The sequence below is a fragment of the Dasypus novemcinctus genome, chromosome 7 (genome assembly GCF_030445035.2).
Source record: "Dasypus novemcinctus isolate mDasNov1 chromosome 7, mDasNov1.1.hap2, whole genome shotgun sequence".
NCBI classification, from domain to species: Eukaryota; Metazoa; Chordata; class Mammalia; order Cingulata; family Dasypodidae; genus Dasypus; species Dasypus novemcinctus.
In genome coordinates this window covers 75,214,048-75,231,636 of record NC_080679.1, presented here as the reverse complement: position 1 = coordinate 75,231,636, position 17,589 = coordinate 75,214,048, and the positions used below count along the sequence as shown (strand labels likewise).

At 40.4% G+C, this 17,589-nt stretch overlaps 1 protein-coding gene, 1 long non-coding RNA gene, 1 other non-coding gene and 1 pseudogene across 3 annotated transcripts in view; 3 read left to right on the top strand and 1 right to left on the bottom strand.

Annotated features, from left to right (window-relative positions):
- LOC139439315 (uncharacterized) overlaps positions 1–16,617 on the bottom strand; it is a 30,787-nt gene extending 14,170 nt beyond the window's left edge. The window contains exon 1 of the long non-coding RNA XR_011649258.1: positions 16,275–16,617. This is a non-coding gene — a long non-coding RNA (uncharacterized lncRNA). The remainder of the gene's footprint in view (positions 1–16,274) is intronic.
- LOC101446530 (ubiquitin carboxyl-terminal hydrolase 14 pseudogene) lies at positions 258–3,206 on the top strand (annotated as a pseudogene).
- On the top strand, positions 6,951–7,057 carry LOC111760086 (U6 spliceosomal RNA). Its single transcript, XR_002793883.1, has one exon. It is a non-coding gene; the product is annotated as a U6 spliceosomal RNA (small nuclear RNA).
- MAP3K20 (mitogen-activated protein kinase kinase kinase 20) overlaps positions 15,434–17,589 on the top strand; it is a 213,110-nt gene continuing 210,954 nt past the window's right edge. Inside the window, exon 1 of the mRNA XM_004476783.5 lies at positions 15,434–15,784. The gene's annotated coding sequence lies outside the window, so the exon portion shown is untranslated. The remainder of the gene's footprint in view (positions 15,785–17,589) is intronic.

The following is a 17,589-nucleotide window of genomic DNA, read 5'->3' as shown; positions in this document are numbered from 1 at the left end:
TTCGGAGCAGAAATGTGAGGGGCAGAATCTGGTATTTCAGTTTCCCCAGCAGGGAGAAGGGCTCAGAGGTGAGGAGACAAGTACTTTGCGGGGGAGACAGTTCTGCGCCAGCTAAGATGTAGCAGTTTTAGAAGGATGAAGAAGGGCGTTTCTGTGAAAAGATAAACCACATCAGTGACTATATCAGTTGCCATGTAACAAGCCGCCCCAAAATAAAGTGACTTAAATAAACAACCACTTATTTAGTTCACGAGTCCATGGGTCAACTGGGTGTTTCTGCTAATCTGGAGCAAATGTGGCCAATCTGGGTGGGGCTTATCGACCTGCAGTCAGCTGAACTAGGGTGGCCTTGGATAGAATGGTTCGTCTTTGCTGCGTGTAGCCTCTCGTCCTCCAGCAGGTTATCCTGGGTTTACTCATTTGGTGGCTGGGAAGCGGTCCATGGGGGTGAGCAGACAACCAAGAGCTCTGGAGGCCTAGGCTTGGAACTGGCACACCATCACCTCCACAGCATGCTATGGGCCAAAGTAGGCAAGAGACTGGCCCAGATTGAAAGGGTGGGGAAATAGTTCTCTCTGTTAATGTGAGGAGATGCATTGACACATTGCCAAGGTTGTGGATACACAGAAGGAAATGATTGCAGCCATTTTTGTAAACTGTCTATAGAGTGAGGGTACCACATAACGTGAGTGGCTGGATGGTCTGCTGCCCTTGTCTGGGGAGGGCATTTCGGGGCCTGGTGCTTCTAGGTGTTTAAAAAGCATTTCTTCAGGATACAGGAAACACAGTAGTTCTTAGAGAAGTAGCATAGAATAGCAGACAGAACATAGGCTTTAAAATCCAACAGATCTAGATTTCAGTCAGGCTGGGGCCACCTCTAGCACATTCAGAACGTTTGTGCACGTTGAGGGAAAAGGCAACCCTTCTCTCTGCGGGCACAGCTTCCCAGGAGAGAGCTCCCTCAACCAGGCTTTCTAGTGTTCTCTACAGCCTGCACCGTTGTTTGCCACAGCCCTCAGCTGTGGACTTTAGCCAGCGTATTTAACCTCTTTGAGCTTTCCATATCTGCAAATGGGAGTTAGAATGTCTCCCTCACAGAGGCTGTGATGAAGACTAAGTGAGTTTAGGTAGCTAAAGTGCCCAGCATTCTGAGTGCTTGGAGTTCAAGAAATGAGTGCCTTTTCTTCCTCTCTGCTATAAAGAACCACAGTAAAGAGTACGTTAGAACATCAAGGACTCCTGAGAGCCTTCAGCCAAGCCACGAATGAAAGGATGGAAAAGGAAAGAAAATTCGATGTGAACTTTATGTCACTGAAATTGACTTGGGATGGAGGGACAGTTTCAGAGGCCCATCTGATGCATGTCATTTGGGACCCCAAACTTGGGCTACACCAGTTTTGCCAAGTTTTTCCTGCTATAATTGAGCCAGCATATCAAATCTTATATATTCATAATTTGAAAGTTACTTGTAGTGGAATAGAAAATATTTCAAATGAAAGAGGAAGAGATTAAAATAAAAACCCCAGACTTCTTACCAACACATAAAGTGTCCATATTTGAAAGAGTAGATGATAAGCTAGATCAAAGGAAAACATACATTGTGTATGCATAGATCACAGTCGAAATTAGATTTTAATCTAACCTGGCTGTTCATTTCCATGTTCAACCCATACAGCCCAGAATCAATTGTGCAGTCTTGTGAAATTCCTCCTGAGAACATAGCTCTTCATTAAGAGTCCTAATGTTTCCCCCAACTAATACTCACACACTGTTATAAAAACCATTTGTATTTCCAGTCTTAAGAATTAAATTGTGGCAGCCACCACAACAGCTACTTTTAACTTCTTTCCCTCCACAGCCCCTTCCAGGCCAGGCTTCTTTGCACCACTGCCTCCCCTTGTTCCTTGCCGTGCAGCTCTACTCCGTTTCTGTAAAATGGGGAAAGGAGAAACCTGAAGGTGTAGAACCGAATACTGATGAACTCCAATGGTGGTCAGGGCTCAGTGTTTTGCACTGACTGGAGTCCTGTCGGCCAAAATTATAGCAAAAGGAGGAACATTGAAGGAGATGATTGGGGAAACAACAACATAAAAACTGGAATGACTCTACTAATGATGGGGTCAGCAGATGCTGTCCCTGAGGAACCTTCAGCTAAAACTGTCTTCGTCGAAGACATGACAGAAGAACAGTTAGCATCTGCTATGGAATTACCAAGTGGACTGACAGATCTTGGTAACACTTGTTACATGAAGGCCAGTCTGTGCCTGAACTCAAAGTTCAACTCAGGTGCCTTGAGAGCTTCAGGGGAAATGGCTTCAGTACAGCATATTATTGCAGCCCTTAGAGAATTGTTTGATTTCATAGATAAAACTTCTTGTAGTATTCTGCCTGTTATTCTACTGTACTTAGGTTTCCACAGTTTGTGGAGAAGGGTGAACAAGGATAATATCTTCAACAGGATGCAAATGAATGGTGGATACAGACAATGGAAATACTACAAAAGAAATCTGGAAGCCTTAGAGGATGATCTGTTAAAAGAAACAGACTCTTCATCCGTGTCAGCAGTGACACCTTCTAAAAAAGAAAAGTTTAATTGATCTGTTCTTTGCAACTTCAGGAAGAGATCACTAAACAGTCTCCCATATTGCAAAGAAATGCTTTGTATATCAAATCTTCCAAAATAAACCCGCTATCTGCTTACCTGGCTACTCAGACGCTTCAGTTTTGTTTTGTTTTGTTAATAAAGAGGAGTCTGTGAATGCCCAAGTTCTTAAGAATGTTAAGTTTTCTCTTATGTTGGATGTGTATGAACTATATACACCAGAACTTCAAAGAAAATTATCTCTTTTTGATCAAAACTCAAGGATCTAGAAGATAGAAAAGTGAATTAGCAGCCAAAGACAAGTGACAGAAACAGTAGTCTCCAGAAGGAAGTTAGGTATGAATATTTCTTTTGCTGATGATCCAATAAATGTGGATACTACGACTTAGAAGCAGTACTAAGGAGTTCTTCAGGTCCTTATGTATCATGGGTGGAAAGGAAACAAGATAAGGGGATTACGTTTGATGATGATAATATCAGCATTGTTACACCAGAAGATATTAATGTTTTGAGGCTTTCTGGTGGTAGAGACTGGCATACAGCTTATGTTCTACTCTATGGGCCTTGCAGAGTTGAAATACTAGAAGAGGGAAGTGAGCAGTAATCCTTTTTAACTATTTACGCTTAGGTGTGAAATAAATGTTACTTGTTGATAATTTCTATAATCCAGGGCTTCAGAGGAAGATATTTAGGTTGATTTATGTTTCCCCTCATGTGGAACAAGAGAACGCAGAAGGAGACTTGAAAGCCACTCCATGAATCAACCTAAAAAATTACAGAAATGATAAAATTATCTTTGTACTGTGCTGCCATGTATAAAAGGTATCAGGAAGACATTTTTAGAAAACTTATTTCTTGCATAATTAAAAAAAATTCCTGGTTAAATGCCTTTCAACCATGACCATCTGTGATTTTTCTCCCTGCCTTTCTCAGCCCAAGAGTCAGTAACCAGGTATTCCTTGCACACCTTGTACTCCACTACTTGTTATGCTTGCATGGTTTAAACTACCATTCATTGCTGCTCATCTTTTTCCTTATCTATCAAAATTTTTGACAGGAAGGTAGAAAGGAAAAGCATTGCTCTCATTCTGTAAACTCAGTGCTTCTGTCCACATCCCATGGAGACATGGGTACAATCAAGTATTTTTCCAGCCTGACCGGCTGGCTCAGTCTATTCTGTTGCTGGCTATTTATGACTTTAAAATAAATTGTGATCAGTAATAGCACATTTGATTATGAACTTATTAAGTCTCTCTATGATGTACTATAGTTTGTACATTTAACTCTAATAATCCAATTAATAATCTAATTAATAGTGATCAGCCTATGAAAATGTTGACAAGCTCTAGTTGCTCATGTTTTTTTAATGAGGATCTTTAATTTTAAAATGGGGGAAATAGCAATTTTTTTTACCTCAAAACAAAACAAAACAGAGTTAAATTGTAGATATAAGCCAATGTGCATATAAAATCATGGATTATTACTTGTAGTACTCTATGGGAGCCAGGTGATATTGGGCCATTTTAATTAAGAATTCATTTTCAATAGCAACACAAGTAAATTAATAACATTAAGCTAACATTGGAACAGTTGTGTGGGAGGGGGGTTTGTGTGGAAGATTATGAGAATAACCAGAGACTCAGTTATTTTATAGGCTTAATGTGCAGAGTTCACTCATGCATTAGAAAAAAAACATCTTTGGAACAACTACATGATAAACTCTCTGAATCAGGGGGCATGGAAATCTTTGCGCACCAAGAGAAGATGATTCCTGAGGGAAAAAAAGAAGAAATTCTATACTTGTATTTAAAATAAGAAGAAAAGCACTGTTGCTAAGGAATATAGAGTTTTAAATACAAAATTTTATGAATGTTGACTTTGAGAGAGAATTTTCTGGGATATATTGATTGAGTAATCAGTGCCTCTCATTGGTCAAGTCAGGGGCCATATACTGAACAGTCATTATGTGCCATATACATACAGTCAGTGTTTTACTTTGAATACCTGAAATGAATAGTTTCACTATTTTACTGATGAGAGAAATGAAATGTCTTGCCCAAGGTCATATATTTAGATTATGGCAGTGCTGGGATTTTGAATTAGGTTTATCCGATTCTAAGGCACATGTTGTTAACGTCAAGGTTACAGTACCTATCTCTCTGTCACCAAGAGAATTGATTGTGCAGGCTTTTGATACTACAAAATAAAAATAACGGAAAAGAGTTCAGGAACCAAAGCATGAGATTAATTTTGCCTATATATTATGAGCAAGATTAGGCAAGAGATTTTGTATATTTTTCTCTAAAGTTTTCTTTCAATATAGAAGTTTGTGCGTGTGTGTGTGTACACATATAGATCCCATCATAAATATCATATATGCCATATATCAGCTATTCCTATGGGAGGCCTTTATTTTCACCATGTACCAATCTTGAAGTAGGATGTAAATTTTTCTACATTCACCATAAAGAATCCACTCGTATTCAGGAAGGAGCTTCAATTGTATTTGAAATGCTTTACCCCTTAAGCTTAGTGGTTGACCTATATCCGTTTTCATATAATTTGCTATACTTACTTCATTTTAAAAAAGACAGTCTGCTGAAATCCAACATAGATTTACTAAATATTTTGTAGAAAAGATGGAGAACCCCACAGTATTTCATTTGCCAGTCGCATTGTCTCCTCTTTCTATTCCCAACTTTCCTCACTTCCTCAAGTTTGAAGATTATTCTTGGGGACTCTCAATCTTGTTTCCCCTTTCATGAAGACAAATTCAATTTTCTTGGAGCTTCTATCTTCAAACTTGAAAATCTCCACCCTTGCTGAGGACATACTGAAACCTGTTGGAGGGGTTTATGTAATTAAGTTGCATGGAAAAATGGTCCAGACAAACTGGTTGTGTAGACAGGAGGAGGCTGGTCAAATGAGGTTGAATAATGATTACTCATCTGGAAAAATTCCATAGGTTTTTCCAAATCTGAATGTTTACCACAAAGATTTGGTAAGGCTTGCTCAATATTAACTAAGTGAAAAACTAAAACACTTATCCAGTTATTTCTACTCTTATTTTTTTCTGACATATGGCAGTGAAGGAAATTTTGACAAAAAATATTTTTAAAAAAACCAAGGTAAAAGTATGTTTGTATGCATATGGGGAGGTTACAGTTACTTGGACATGCTAGATAATTAGCTCTTCTCTCCTCTTCACTTTGTAGTACATTCCTTCCACTGAATTACTTCCTGGCATGTACCTACATGTATTTGATTTTACTTCCTCACCAGAGAAAAAACCTTTATCATTCTGGAAGATTAAGACCATTTCTAAAGAAAAGTTGAAAGTGGGGGGAATTATATGGACCCTTTATAAAATGATTGGTAATGAAAAGAATGGAGTTTGTCAGAATGGATGAAATAAGTGAGAGGAGAGACTAATAAACTGTCCTTCTGAAAACAAAAAACTAACAAACAAAAACCACCATAAGAACAACAACAACAACAAACAAAAGTCACCTCAGATTCTCTAGGAATCAGAGTCAGTGAACAGATCTGTCTGTCTATCCATCTGTCTATCTAGCTAGCTCTCTTTGTTCATCAACACACATATACACATCTATTATATATACCTATTATATACATATACTACATTTACTTGCTTATGAAAAAGACCTAGAATCTATGTCTTTTTAGAACATTGATACTATACACAGGAAAATAAAACGTTATGGTTATAAAATAATTTTCTTAATTTGGAAAATTACTTAAATCAGTGGAAGAGTATCCACCAAGAAAAAAGACAAATTCCTTTTATAACTGTGGATTAGAGTACAACAATAGCTCTAACTCTGCTATTGCAGTGCATTTAAAGCTAAGATGATGACTGTATTGAAAAAGAGGGGGAAAAAATCAATAGATTATTGCTTCAGTGAAGCTCACAACAGTCCTGATTAGAGAACACAAATGGATTGCATAATAGTAAAATAACTATAAACTGGGTATGGATTTAAGCCTATGTTAAGACCATTCTTAACTGCCTTGTATCTTTAGAAAACATGCATTGAAATTACAACCGCAAATTAAATGTATTCGACCGCAAAATTTAATACATAAGAAACAGCATTTATTAATGATCTGGAAGAGGGAGTAAATAGCATGTTAATGAAATCTGCAGATGATACTAAATTGGAAGGTGTTACAAACAACAATGTGGACAGAAGTTTAATACAAAATGGACCTTAAAAAGTTAGGAAAAAGCCAATGGTGGCATACACAAAAGAGGCAAGTAGAACTTACAAAAATGTTTCTCAGAGAAAGTTTAACTTGAAAAAGAATAATACAAAAGAAGTATGGAGTGCTCACTTCAGCAGCATATATACTAAAATTGGAACGATACAGAGAAGATTAGCATGGCCCGTACGCAAGGATGACATGGAAATTTGTGAAGTGTTCCATATTAAAAAAAAAAAGTATGAAAACAAACATCACTTGAAATTGGATCAGGATTTTCTGATCAAATAAGTTGATAAATCTACTTTTGAGAGGTCCTAGGCCAGTTCATAGGAGTCATTCCTTTGTTCTTCTATTTACCCTCTAGACAGACCAGAAGAACTATATCATTTAGTTGTAGACTTTTTGGTAAGAAAGGAGAATGAAGAAAACACAGAGTCTGGATATATAGCAAAGACTGAATATGCAAGAGAGAGGAAAGGACTGATGAAGATAGATGATTATGCATTTATATCATCTAATCGTGTTTATAATGAAGAGGGGCCATGAAAAATCTAGATACCTAGAAATTTAGTATATAAGATAGTTGATGTGACTTGATATTTTTAAGTAATTAAATGGAACTAATAATTTCCTTATGAAGTATAATTATTGCTTTTCCAGATATCAATAGATAAAAGAGTTCTCCTTCCCTATCACATGCCTGTTTCTTAAATCCAAGAAATCAGTAATATTATTAGAAATCATATAGAATGATATTGTTGGCCTTCTTAAACAGTCTGGAAATTTGGCTCTGAGAGTTTTATTTATTCAGAAGACAGCGAGATGTGTCTCCTGGAGGCCCTGGTGCCTATAAGAAACTAAATAATTCATCTATGAAGTTTATCAGCTCACTTGAGGCAAGAATATAGTTATCTGGGAATGAAAGTTCATCTCTATTCATTTGATCTATTGAAACAGAAACTTTAATTTCAGAAACTTGACTATTTTCATAACATTTTACAGTTTATGTGATTATATTAAACATGCTTTCTCTTAGATGTCAGTAATCTTTTTGAATAGAGTCTGCTACTACCATACCTATGGTGGAGGCAGAGTAGTATTCCTGGTAGCCAGGTATGGCAATGAGAGCGAGAAGTGACATGGGAGCAGGTGAAGGTGCTTGGAGCAGGTTCAGTCATAGAGGAATTGGAGATAGATCTACTTGTAGAGACACCTGGGGATTCTCCCTTCTGAGTACTTCAGCAGAGCTTTGAGGTTTTCTTTTACAGATGTCTAGGACTCTGTTCTTGAACCATTAATTACTACAAGTTAATTAATCCAATTAATTAATCCAAAGCACTTTGGATACAAAGGGCTTTCTGTCCCATTTATTTATCAAAAATTTCTAAAAGTACATTTTTCCCTATGTATAGAATAATAAAAGGAAAACAAGCTATATAAGCAGACAGATCTGGGTTTATTTATGTCCTGACTTCACCATGTGGAGTGGTTAGTAACTGTATATTCTTAAAGCCAATCCATTCCTGTGGGTGTAATCCTACCGTAAGACTCTTTGATGAGGTTACTTCAGTTAAAGCACGACCCAGTGTAGGTGCTAATCCTTTTACTGGACTCCTTTATAAATGGGATGAATACAGAGGAACTGGAAGAGAAGGGAGAGACCAGCAGATACCACCATGTGCCTTGCCAGGTGCATAGTAGCCAAGGATCGCTAAACACCAGTCTTGGGGAAGAAAGCATCACCTTGATTTGGACATTTTTCTCAGCCTCAAAATTATAAACTAATACATTCCCATTGTTAAAAGCCAACCCATTTCATGGTTATCTGCTTTCTGCAGCCTCGCAAACTAAAACACATGCATCAACTATGTGATATTGAGCAAATTACTTAGCCTGAGACTTCAGTTCTTTTACCAATGAATTAAATCAAATCATTTATATTAGATTATATTAGATTTAAAAATCACTCATAAAATGCCTGGCAGAATCAGTGGTTTTCCAGTGCTAGTTTCCATCCTTCTTTACAAGTAAATTTTCTGAGATAGTTAAATGTAGCTATTTGAATAATCCAATTAAGAATTCAAATTCTTTTATTCATTTATTCATTCAGTATTTATTCGTTCCGTATAAGTAATGCCCTATGCCAACTGAGGTGGGTTTATGCAGACATAATATATGTGCTTCTTGCCCTTAAAGCTCATAAAGAATAGGAAATGATGGGTACACCACCACGATATGAGGCCAAAAAAAAAAGAGATGATCAAAAATATTATAGGATTCCCAGGAGGAAAAGGTTGTTTCTTGACAGAGGATTGGAAAGTGTTTCCAGGAAAGAGAACATTTTAGCTGGGCCTTGAAGGCAGCAGAAATGCTAGAAGGTAATTAGAAGGATGGCATGAGGGTTAGAAAGCATGTGGTTCAGTTTGACACAATCATGAGGACCATGAAAATGGGAGCTAATGCTGGGGAGGGAAATTTGTGTTAGGTAATGGAGGGTTTTGAATGTGTACTAAGGAGCTTGAACTTTATGTAGCAGGTGACAATGCATCATCAAAGGTTTTGGAGGAAAGGTTTTTGAGTTTTGATATATTTCTACCTAATTTGTTCAATATTCCTTTCAAATTCATGTTATCCTCTAGTTATGAATTTCACCTATGTCTTCATCAAGTTTTAGGAACGTTGAACAAGACAGGATAGAGGGGAGAGCCCAGCATACCATAACATACCATTAGAAACCCTTCTCTAAGGGAACACTGATCCATTAATCAGCACTTTTGGGGAATACTTATAGGTTCGGTTTTCAATATAACAGCAATTTACTGCATTGTGCTGTCATCAGTTAAAATCTTATAAAAATTTATAAAGCCATCATGGAAACTGTCAAATGTCTCACTTTAATTAGAATCATATTATCCTCCATGACCCCACAAAGGAATACTATGCTTGTCTGGCATGTCTTAATTTCAGTGAATCCATGCTTGACCTTTTTTTTTTTTTTTTTTTTTTTTAACACACAAAGCTCTAACAACTAAAATGTGCAGAGGAAATGAGCTCCTGCTCCCCTCCGTGGTCTCCATCAAGGCTTCTTCCAGCCCTCCCTCTTAGCCCCAACACACTTAGGGATTCAGAGTGGCTGCTTTACCCTACCGCTATAATGTGCATTTTGTCTGTTTCATACACTATGTGCATGTCCCTCCCCAACATGTCCAGTCCAAAAAAAAAAGTTTTTAATGGTCAGGGGTACCTTCCTCTGCTGGCATCTGTTTTTACCTGACAATGGAATGGCAAGGGATCCTCTGCATAGGAGCAATTTAGAGAAAGGGGTGGGGTGGCCAGAGTTGGAGTAACCGTATACATTGCCACACTTCAGTATCAGAGTGAAGACAGAAATAAGCCAGGACAATGTGGAGGGCATAGTCTCAAGTTGGGAGTCTCTGAAAAAGTAGGAAGAATTCTTCCCACTAGGTTTAGATAGATCAATGTGCCAGAATCAGAAAAAAAAAAAATTCCAACCTAGCATTTCAAACACTACTGAATTTCAAATTTTCTCACCAAGGCAGCTCAGATATTGTAGTTAACTCTAGATCTTTCCAGGAAATTCAGGTAGAGCCCCTGGCATTTCTCCTGACAGCCCTGAGTTGGGCTCTAGAAGTATCTGCCACTGCTGCAATTGCTCCATTTGCGACTTCTCAGTCTCAAAAACAACAGGAAGAACCAGGATCATAAAGGAAGTGGTCCCAATCCACAGGGCTGCCTTGGAAAACCTGTATATTTTTTGAGCCATTAAGACGGAGAGATCAAAAGTGGCTCCAGCCATGGACTGAACCCTCTCCGGGAACACCTCCTCAGACCCTAAAGTCTCTCTGACAGGGTCTCATCTAGCTCCTCATTGTTGTTCTCTTCCAGCTCCGCTTTGGTCTTTTCGGTGTTACCCTTCGGGAGTAATTAGTCCTAGGACAGGGGCCCCCAGGGATGGGGGCAGGGCCGGCGGCAGCCACAGCTATAGGGCCATATGTATTTCTTGCTGTAAAGTAAGGCTGAGGGGTTAAGGAAGTGTTGGCAAGGCTCAAAGCTGAAATGCTGTGACAAACTCAGTTATGACTCTGTCAATTTTGAGATCCAGGACTTTAAAAAAGAACAGGGTGGCAAAAATTAGCAAAGAGGAGCAGTGGATAGGAATCAAAAGTCGGGGAAGTTAGCCTTTATCACTCCAAAGATCATCAAGCAATATGGTCCCAACAAACAGGCCAGTGCCAAGGGTAGGCCTCTGGTCTCCAGGCAGGGGGATAGTGAAAGCAAGGAAAGGAGATAACCTAAAGCAGAGGCCACAGAGAGACCACAGGAATGGGGAGAGGTACAACTTGGAGGGTAATAGTCATCAACATTGGGGGACACGACTGCAGATCTGGCTTGCCACAAAGAAAACTCGAGAAAAATGGGATTCATTTTATTTTACTTTAAGTGACAAAATATAATATCAACCAATGTCTCACCCAGTACAAGGAAACTGAGGCTAGAGAGATTAGGTGATTGCTGCTTGGGAGTAGGGCTGACGCCACATCTCAGATTTTCTGACTTCTAGCAATGTTCTCTCCCCTGCTCAATGCAGCTGCCATGTTACACTGCTTCTAGAACCAGAGCTAAAGTCAGCTGACTCTATCACAGTTCATGGGCATCTTTAGACTCTAAAGAAGCAGCTCTCAAGGTGTAGTCTGGAAACCCTTTCAAAGATCTGTAAGGTCACAAAACTATTTTCATAAAAATACTAAGACATTATTTACCCCTTCTCTGTATTCACTAGCAAGTATATAGTGGTATTTCTCAGAGGCTATGATGTGTGATATTGTAATAGATTGAATTTAGAAGCAGATGAGAGAATACAGCTGTCTTCTCCTAAGGCACACATTTTTAAAAAATTGCAAAAATACAAAATGACACTCCCTAATTTTTTTTTATTTTGGACAATAGTTATTTTTCATTAAAATATGTTATTTATGTTTAACATGAAGTAGGTTTACTACTTTTAGATGAATTAATACATACATATTTTTAAGGTTTTCCAGTTTTAATATTTAATATGATAAATATTGATAGACATTACTTGCATAAATAAAAGCTCTTTGGCTTCCTCAATGATTTCTTTTTAGGGTATAAAGGGGTCCTGAGACCAAAAAGTTTGAGAACTGCTTGATCTGAAAGACTAAACCCTAAAGGCTACCTCTTACTCCCTGAAGGAAGAGAAGTTGCTCAAGCTTGCCAAGCTTCATCCTGCCTTTTAACATGGGTAATGATTTAAATGATTTGAGCTTGGTGCATGGCATAGAACGAGTACTCAGTAACTTTTACCATCCTCCACCGCCTTTTTTTCTTGCTACTAATACTATTATTATAATAACACCGCTATGATTATTACTTCCTTCTAGCAATATCTTTACTCAAATATCTAAGTTTATTTATTCCTTGAATTTGTTAAATGCTCTTGGGCCTTAACACTTGCTATTCTCTTTGCCTGGAATACCTTTTTCTCCTTTGTGTCCAGCAAATTCTCATCACTTCTAACATCTCAACCTAGAGGTCACTGTCTTGGATGCCTTCACTGATCTCCCAAAACTGTTAGGCACCCTGCTATAAGCGTCTATCTTTGCTCCTTTAAGAGTGCACTGCAGTATAAATTGCCTGTCTTTCCTGGCTGCTCCGTGTCCCTCCTGTGACCTCTGAGAGCAGAGGCTATGTCACACAGGTCCCCAAGTTTAATACGGTGCCTGGCACTTGGGAAATACTTGTTGAATGAATTTTGCGTAAGTCCCCAATTTCTCTTCTTTGCTCTGCTGCTCCTTTCAAAGGTTCTGGTCAGGTAAGCAAAATGGGTACTCTAAATATTCCTGTGAATCTCTTCAGTGCTCAAATTATATGTGAACACTAAGCTCAAACAATGAGCAGGACTTCATTAGCGATTTGGAGATAATGGCTACTAATTATAAAGGACATTTGATTATATACATTAATTTCCCAGGGATCCAGAGTTCTATAGGAGGTAAGGGATAACCCTGTATCTGGTTGTCTCTTAGTTTATGAGCCAGATACAGATTACTTACAAACTAAGAAGGAGAACTGAGATGGCTAGAGAAGATGCCTGAGAGGTTTGTCAGCTCTTATCATCCTAAGGGGAGAGAGGATACTTGGAAAGCTTTCTTACTTTTAAGTTGTCTTTCCTTCTATCCTTTGTAGAATTAATATCTGCGTCTCTCTACCCTCCTGATAACTGGTAGTGGTTCCATAATTTCTATTTAAAGGGAGTTTATCTAGGGGCCTTTTCTTTAAGCAGTATTTGCATAATAAATGCACTCTTTTTACTTAGATTGCATGTTGATTTTGGAGGGCGTTCATGAATGTAAGAGGGTGCTAAGGACATCCAAGCCACCCCAGTGCTGAGAGTACATCTATTTTTAGGATGGAGATATTTGAAGTAGAGGAATAGGAAGGCTTGATAAGAGACATTTGACTGGGTTTCTTTTGCTATTATTGACATTTGTATGCCTACTCTCTGCCTAGTGAAAATTAACCAATATGCTTTCAAAAATATTAGAAAATTTGAAAGGACAGAGTCAGTCATGGGAATAAGCACTAGACTATATTAATTAGATTTGAGGCCTAAAGAAAATCAGGATAGTCATAAGGAAACCAGTAGCTTGATGAAGGAAAATTGGCAATGAGGTTATCACATGTTTGTTATGTATATATTTCAACTGTGGACAGAAACAACACAATATAAGATATGGCCTCCTGGAGCTTGCAGTCTAACTGGAAAGTCAAGAAAATGCCTACCAGATTATCATTTAAATATGTTTCTGAGACTACTACTTAATGTTCATTGACCCTGCTGGTTATTCTCTTAGCATGATAATATGAGGTAAAGAGAATAAAGGAAAAATGGAGGGGAAGGAAGAGAATGTAGGGGAAAACATGACGGCTCTTAAGCCATGCACTCCAAACTTAAAAGCAATAGATTTCATAGTTTTAAAGCTGGAACCTGTAACTAACATCTAATTAGAACCTTCTATTTTGCATAGGAGGAAACTGAGGCCAGTCTAGTAAAGTTCCCCAGCTGGTAAGTGGCAGGACTAAGATGGAAGACAGGTTCTCTGACTCCCAGTCTAGTGCCCTTTTCATGACAATTAAAGTACCTGTGGAAGTGGAATAAAATGATTGGAGTCTCTTATACCTGGCGCTTTGCTGAAAAGCCTTGGTTTCCCTTTGATAATTAGGTGGCTTCTGTAATTATTATTTTTTAAGTTATCTTTTTTGTGACATCAAGTGTAGAACATAAAATTAGCCATTTTAACTAGAATTAGTGGATTACCTACATGAAGAATTATTTTTAGTATTATGGTTTTCAACAATTCTAATTTTACTGAAATAGAAATTATTGGTGCTAAAAATCTCAGCCCTTATCTAAGAGAGCAAATTCAATCGTTAATCTGAATAGACTAGAAATTCGTGGGTTTTTTTAACCTATATTCACCTAACTACCCACTTTCACATCTCTAACCCAGATGAATGATTAATAGTCTTTATTTCCCTACTGATCTTTCTTCTGAACTTCAATTTCATATTTCAACAGTTGCATCTCTACCTATTTTTCCTCCCATGACCTCAAACTCAACAAGAACCAGTTCCTCTGGATACATCCTTATTTCCGTCAGTGACACCATCATTGTTCCAGTCACCCAGGTCTGGAATCCGGGCATCGCATCTGACACCTTCCTCTTATCCTCCACATTTAGTGGGTCACCAATTTCTATGCCTCTTCCTGAAAGATGTCTCTCAATTCCCTTTCTTCTTTTCTAATCCCATTGTGCACACTCCTATCCAGGCCCTCTTGACCCTATAAACAGGCAGAAACAATATCTATCACTCCATCCTGCTTCTCAACTTTGCCCTACTAATCTGTCCTACAACTACTGAGACTCCTCTGAAATACCATTAAGAAAAAAGCGAAGATACAAATATCCATTTTCCTCCCTTGATTCTATCTTGCCACGGTTCCCCAGTGGCCATAGTGGATAAAACTCAAATTCAAAACCCCGAATGGCATTGCCCATACCTTTGCAACCACGCTTCACGCTTTTCCTCCAGAGAACCATCCTTTCCAATCAGCAATTACTTTTCTTCCCAGTATCCATTTCCACCCTTTGCTTATACCCGGAATGGATTCTACTCTCCGACTCTGAATTCTACCTTGTTAAAGCACCCACCAGAGCAACAGACTGAAAGTACTGCCGACGGTTCCACTGCAGCAGCCTTCAGCCCTATCACCCCAGAAATACATTTGTATATTTTTCCCCTTCTTGTCTAGGTGATTAACTACTGTAGGCTGAACGAAGCAGCCTCCTATGTCTTTGTATTCCCAGCGTTTTTTCACAGTAAATATTTGTTGATGAGTTGAAGGAACAGGTGGCATTACTGCCAAAAAAGATGTTCTTGTGCAAAGAGAAATATCCCTTTCCTACCAACCCCTTCCCCCCAAGTCAGGGCAGTCGCCGTTTAAAGGTTAGCGCGCCCCGCGGAGCCGCACCCACCCCCGGCACCCAGGCGGCCGGCCTCAGTGGGGTCCAGGCGCTGGGCGAGCCGTAGTCCTCGGGGTGGAGGCCACGGAGGCCCGAGCGCGTTCCTCACGCCCCGCTCGCCGGCGTGTCTGAGCCCCGCCGGGCCCAAGGGCGTGCCGGGCGAGGGCTGGGAGGCCCGGCCGTGTCGCGGCGGGAGGTAGGTGGTGCTGTTGCGGAGACTGTCTTCCTCATTGGCGCCGCACGGCGAGGCGGAATGTTTAACTCCTGACTCGGGCGGAAGCGTGGGAGCCGCGCGGGCCGCCGTCCTCCCGACCCCCGCCGCCGCCCCTACCGCGCGCGGGGCCTGCGCGCCCCCGGCTGCTGCCCGCCCCCCACCCCCGGGAGCCAGGTAAGGGGCCGGGCTGGGGGCGCAAGGGGCGCGGGTTCGAGGGGGGCCCGGCGTGCCCGGCCGAGGCCCTGCCGGGACCGTGGAAGCCCGCGGGCCGGTCTTCCCCGCCCTGGGCCCGCCCCGGCGGCGGAGGCCGGGCGAGCGTGCCGGGCCCTCGCGGTGTACGCCCTCGGTGCGACCGGGAACGGCCAGGGAAGTTCGTGCCGACCCCGGGAGAAGTTGACACCCGGACGAGCGCGGCGCGGCCCCGAGCGGCTCCTCCCGGCCCTTCGTGGACGACGCGGGCGTGGGGCGCCCCGGTCCTCCCGCGTCCCCGCTGCCCTCGCGGGACGCGGGGCGCCGGGGCGGGCGGGGAGTGCCGGCCTTGCAGGGGGCGAGCGGCAGCGCGCTGGGAGCGAAACGCGAGTCTCCCAAATCAGGGCACGACTCAGCCCCTTTCCCCTCTGAGATGTGTGCGTGCGAGGAGAGGAGACTAACTTCTGCTTCCTACCGAACTCGGCCGAGAGCGGCGTTTCCCACGGAGAAGGGCCGCTCCCTGCTCTTCCCGCGAGGGCTTGAGCTGCGCCGAGCTTCCCCTTCTACTCTCTCCGGAGCCCAGGGTGTCCCCTTGGCCCATCCTGGGGCGGCCCGGGTTTCGTGGGTTCTGAGACCTCTGACAGGCCCGGAGGTGAACGCTGAGGCCCCCGCCAAGCCTCGCATGCTTACCACAGCTTTCGTAAAAACTTTACTGCAAAGCTGGCTAGGTGACATTGAGTTGCCTTTAAAAAACGGGGCACCATTGTTAGAGTGCTGAAAATATCTGTTCCTCATGTGCCTCGAAATCTTGCGTAAGCACTGTTTATGGAGAACTTCATTGCTCTTTTTCTTACTTTCTTTAATAATGAAAGCAACACGATTTAGTGACCTATTCTTGTGGATTGTAATACGCAGCTCTCAGTGATGGTGCCATAGAATCGTCTTACATAATTAATTCGAAGATATTTGGGCTAGTGTTGTCATTAATGCCTATCACTATTTCAGCCTTTAAGTTCTTTTTGGAGAGCCTTCTGACTTTCCTGACCATAGTTGAAGTGAACAGCTAGGATTCAGTGGATCCAAACCTGCAAACACATTTTAAGACAAAAGTAAACAAGTGATTCAAGGCCGGTTAATGTCTTCTTTTGTAGTAAGTTTTTCCTGCAGCTTTTAAGTTTTGTTTTTTTATGGTTTTGGTCATTTGTATAGTGTTTGTTTTAAATTCCTCCTACAATAATGAATGATTTGGGGGATTATACATGAATATGAATTTAGTATGTTTGGAAAAAGAATTAAGATGAAGAAAAATGTCCTTTTAGAGCAGTGTGTACTGTTTATTTTAGTCTTTCAAAATTTAATTCCTACTAAAACTTTTTGGGATTATTTTTTAACTGGAAAATATTGTTTAAATACAAAATTTAGTGGTAATAATTCCAGAATAAATGGCCAGAGTACAATAGCAAGGACATGTTTTTCTAGTCTTTGAAAGCAAATAAATGATTGATCTGTTTTCTTGCTCTTAGGAAACACATAAGGACACAATAAAGAGAGACAGTAATATCCATTATTAAGCACAGGATTTGGATCTAAAAATGGATGGTCAAAGATCTTGGGAACTAAGGGACCTTCTTGCCATATAAGGAAACTTGGCAAGTTGCATTGTGTATTTTAAGTTAGCACAAGAGTGTTATTGGCAATATATTGGCTAAGTGACTATCTGAACTGAGCAGTAAAATTGATTTTGATAGGGCTACAAAACTACAAACTAAAGTTATTAGAGGTTTGGAGTG